The 5,000-nt window shown below is 38.3% G+C and overlaps 1 protein-coding gene across 4 annotated transcripts in view; it reads right to left on the bottom strand.

Annotated features, from left to right (window-relative positions):
• Window positions 1–5,000, bottom strand: part of LOC136848045 (uncharacterized) — a 601,887-nt gene that overhangs the window by 83,453 nt on the left and 513,434 nt on the right. The window lies entirely within an intron of this gene.

Below are 5,000 nucleotides of genomic sequence, written 5' to 3'. Positions count from 1 at the left end.
AATAATTTTTTCCTTGGATTTCTTAACTTCACTAATATCGAAAGATCGAACAAAGTTCAAACCATCAAAATTACTTCAAACTTCTTTCGAAAGAAACTTTGCTGAAAACTCCAACATTTTCAACGAAAACAAACAAAAAATTCTGGCCACTGGACATGTTATAATTCATTTAAAACGAAAAAGCACTAAGAATTGCTAATAAAATTTCAAAGCCTTGGTACTCTCTCTCTCTCTCTCTCTCTCTGGGGTACAATTTGCTGTTCCCAGAAGAGCTTTATTAACGTGATTTTAATTGGCCGTTCGATACGGCATGCATTAATATTGAAGCAAATGTTGATATACATACGAACCCAGTCAAGCCATTAAAGCGAAAGACACTCCTGGCAATGCACCGGCAGAGCAGAGCCACATTAAATGTGAATACAGAGTAAATAAAACGAACAACCAAAGGTTCTCCAAAACCAGACACGATTTTAACCGATGAAAGATTATTCTTGATTCGGATATTCACTAAAATATGAATGAAGCCGAGATCCCCCACACCTTGTCCCCACCCGTTTAACCCCCCCCAACTCACTCTCTCTCTCTCTCACAAAGTCTATCCACCTTCTGTATGTGAGTTCTCCTATAGGCTTTTTTTTTCCTTCACAAGGGGTAGCTCCTAAGGATGTTACCCTTCGGTATCTCAAATAGTATTTCAGGGATGAAGCTGCTAGCCTCGTGCCACAACCCAGTGTAGTACAGTAACTTGGACATTGTCCTAAATGTACACATGCGTACTCTCTCTCTCTCTCTCTCTAAATATATATATATATGTGTATATATGTGTGTGTGTACATAATCTGGTCCAAAATATTCCCTTGAAGGGGCTTCCACCTTGAAAGTGGGTCACCACATTTTACGCTGGTCGACAGAATTGACGCCTTCTGTTCGACCTGAATTCTTAATGAGGGTTTTAATTGGTTTTGTTAAATCCATCTAATAGCTTTGAGTCTATACGGCCTCAGGCTGCGGCACAGGGACTGCTAAAAGAGCTATGGCTGTTATGAAGGCTCCTAATGAAACGCCGAGAGGCGATTCAATTGCTTACATACAAACCTATACGTAATGAATTATCTGGGGGAAAATGATTGAGACTCGTACGTTTGTCTGTCTATCCCGCTGCCCTCGCTCAAGGCCTAAGGAGCTTGCAAAGGTGACCTAGTCTTCATTTCAATAGTAGTTTATGATGGTTTCATCGTTCACTTTCAAGTTAAGAAAGTGTTCATTGGACTACCAGTGTCAGCTCTTCAATTTTTGTTAGAAGGTGACACAGAAAGAAAGATCTTTGTCTATGAAGTTTCCTTCTGTGACAAAAATTTCCAATGGGGTTGATGAATCAGATGTATAGTTGTGAAAAAAGGAATCATTACACAAGCACAGCACTGATATGCATGTAAATACGCGCACACACACACACACACGTGCATGCAATGCAATTACCCATGGCCGCACACAAATGTTTTCATAATCATTTTATGAATTAGCAATGATCCTTTTTAATGGGTTCAGTGTCGTAAAAAAGCGCCATTCAGCTCTAACAGCCGATTTTCCTGACACAAACAAATAGCGCTTATTAACAAAGAGGATTGCCATAGGCTTTTCCAATGCCGCTCCGTCAGATAATCAGTTGAACAAATTAACAACGGGCTCTGTTGTAATTGCTCTACGACCATTTCACCATATAATGAGTTCAACACGATGAAACGTTTTGCTTTAGGCTACACATTTCGGCTAGATTTCCAGTGAAATGTTAGTTTTTAGGCGCTTGGGGAAAGGAGCTGAACCATCCTACGCTTAAATTTATATTTTACTTACTGGCGAGCATTATCTCAACCTGTAAGTTGTTTACAGGCCATCTTTCCATAAAAATTGTCACTGAAATTTGAGATGTGTAACAACCAGTGAATTTCAAAAGGTAGTTTCATTGTTCTGTACCATATCTAGAAATAAAAAAAAATGATTAAAAGATCCAAATAGACAAAACTAGTGGAGGGAATTTAAAATAACATCGTCGTCCCTCCATCGTCGCGTGACGCAAAGGGCCTCTGGGACATTCCGCCACTCATGACTTTCCAGTTCTTAATTTTCCACAAATCTCTACTCCTCTCCAACCTCCCTTCTCAAACTTTCCAATCAAGTTGGTCTGGGTCTTTAACTCTTAAGGTGCCAACATGAGTCCAGCTGACAACGATGTTCTATTCTCAAATGGTTGTCCGCAGGACATGCCTAAACCATCCCCCAACATTCATCATTATCTCATCTACAAATAGGACTTCGTAATTTCCATTATGGTATCATTTCTGACTATATTCTTCTTAAAATGTTATTCTCAAATCAACAGAATCTTTAAAAAGTTTCCTTGCCACGTCCCGTGATTCATGTTCGTATAGCAATGCAGATCGTACTAGACTTGTGTATAAATTTAATTTCGTATGCAATTTCAGTCTATTTCCCAAATCTTACTCAGCCTGCCCATCGTTTCATTTGCCTCGTGTCTTTCTCTAAATTCCAACTAAGAGAACCTGTATTGAATAACTGGGATTTTCAATATTTGACAGCTTAAACCTCATTAATGCTTTCTCCTACTAATGTTAATTTCATCCCTTTATGTATGTTCTGTCCTCATTAATGTTATTCGTGTATTCACTTCGAATCCCATCACTCTTGATATATGATGCATTCTATTAAGCAAGCTTCGTAAATCTTGTGGTGTTTTCCCGATTAAAAGAGCATCATCTGTGTATATATGTCTCAAATATCTATCGTTACTCCAGTGTCAATCCATATAATCTCTGACAAAATTTTTTTTTAGAAATAACATTCCCTTGTAGCACCCCACTATTTACTGCAAATTCACGTGGCAAGACCTCATCAACATTAACCGGGTCTTAATTCGTTCATACATAGTTTCAATTAGCATTACATATTTATATCACAGTGACGCAAGACCTTCCATAATATAGGTCTGTGACTTGTTACTCGCATTCTCGTAATCAACGCCACTAACGGAAGGGGACTTTCAAATCCAATTCATTCCCGCACAATATGTATTACCACAAATATCTGATTCTGTGCGACTATTGCCTTTACTAAAATTAGCTTGTTCGTCCCCAGGCTTTTTATAAATCTCTTTCTCAAACCCATGAAAATAAAAATTCTGAATACTTCCATTACAACCGACGTAAATGCAATGCCTTTGTGGTTACCACATTCAAGGAGGTCACCTTTCTTTCCTACCTTACCTATGACTTTCAATTTGTTTCCTCATTCCATTCTCTACAGAACTCGCTTGCTAGTATGACGAGTATCATTCCAGTTTCAGCTAAGATCATCTCTGCAGCGATTTCATCATAAATGGGCGTTTTCTATCTCTTAGGTTTCGTTATTATTGGTTCCGCTTCGAAAAGTGTGAATTCGCCTGTAAGCACATTCAGGTTTTCACCGTCTTTAGGTATACTGTATCATCCCTCTCTCTAATCCATGACCACAAAAATGTTCGCCCAAGCACTTTCCCACTCAGATACTGATTATTATGGGCTATCATAACATCAGTGCCATGTTCGTCTAAATATTCATTCTCATCTCTCTTGATCTTCGTTTAACTTCACCATCTAAAAGCGAGTTCTAGTATGTTCCACTTTGTTCTTCATCTCCTCCTAGAAATTTGTTTATGTGTACCTTTCGCTTTTGTATATTCTTTATTCTATCTCGGATCTCATTCGATATCCAAGGTTAACGCCCTGTTACCCCATATTCCAGAACAGAATTTCGAGCAGATCTGATATACATTCTTGATGTTAAACAAGTCCTTACCGATTGTCTGCTCCTCCTCAGGTATGGTGTCAAATCTATTTCGACATTCAATTGCTAGTTGTTCATCTCCAAGAAGCTTTAACATATCAAACCTAGATACTCTGTCAACTTTTTGGATGGATGCTTTTTGTTTCAGCTTTAGTGTGGCAATGGTAGCTGGTAATCACTTCTAAGTGTTTTTTTCTCTTCTTAATAGTTATGTAACTTATTTGGTTTCTATGACTGCCATCTGGAGAGAGATAAGTTTATCTAAGGATGTCCTTTTGTTGGAAAAAAGCACCTCCAGTTTCTAATTACTTGCAACACAAGAACGAATAAATTGCACCTCATTTTCGTTTGCAGTCTCCCCAAGGCCTTCCTTGTCTGTTACACACATCATGCTTTTATTGTTCCTCCCATACTTTCATCTTTATCACCAACAAAAAGAACTCTCAAATATCTTTCTGGTATTTAATCAACAACATTTTGCAATTTTATATAAAACTCATCCTTTATTTCTTTTATTGTTTTATAAGTCTCGTTAACTAATTTTCTATATGCTCTATCTTTCCAACTGGATTCTGAGCTCTTCAACTCCAAATTTCCATTTATCGTTAGTATTTAAAATGCGGGGAGATTTTTAACGTGCCCAAATGCCCGGGCCTAAGGGCCATTTCTAGACTGTGCCTATCTACTTCCATGGCTGAATCCACAAAGGACAGCCAGTTTCTTGTAGCACAAAGTTCATAGCAGACTAAGACCAATGACCCTACCGTTGCCTACTGGCTTTTAATCGAGGTCATCCATCTGAATCCGAGGAGAGAAATCACTGAGTGTCTCAACTTATTCATATCTACATCTAAATACGCCGAAATATTTAATATCAGCAATTGGGAAACTGCTACTAAAGTCTTATGTCTAAAACCAGTACCTATTTAAATCAAGTTTACATAATAAAAATTGGAGAAGCCATATCAAGGTTGAAAATTCATAGTACAACTGACTGAAAACTATACTGCAGTCTATTTCGATGGTATATCTATTTGTGTGCGCGCGTTCGGAGGTGTGTGTGTGTGTGTGTGTGTGTGTGTGTGTGTGTGTGTGTGTGTGTGAGAGAGAGAGAGAGAGAGAGAGAGAGAGAGAGAGAGAGAGAGAGAGAGAGAGAG

Source organism: Macrobrachium rosenbergii, chromosome 18, assembly GCF_040412425.1.
Source record: "Macrobrachium rosenbergii isolate ZJJX-2024 chromosome 18, ASM4041242v1, whole genome shotgun sequence".
In the NCBI taxonomy this organism is placed as follows: Eukaryota; Metazoa; Arthropoda; class Malacostraca; order Decapoda; family Palaemonidae; genus Macrobrachium; species Macrobrachium rosenbergii.
Note: the sequence above shows the minus strand (reverse complement) of the source record. Positions and strands in the feature narration are given on the sequence as shown.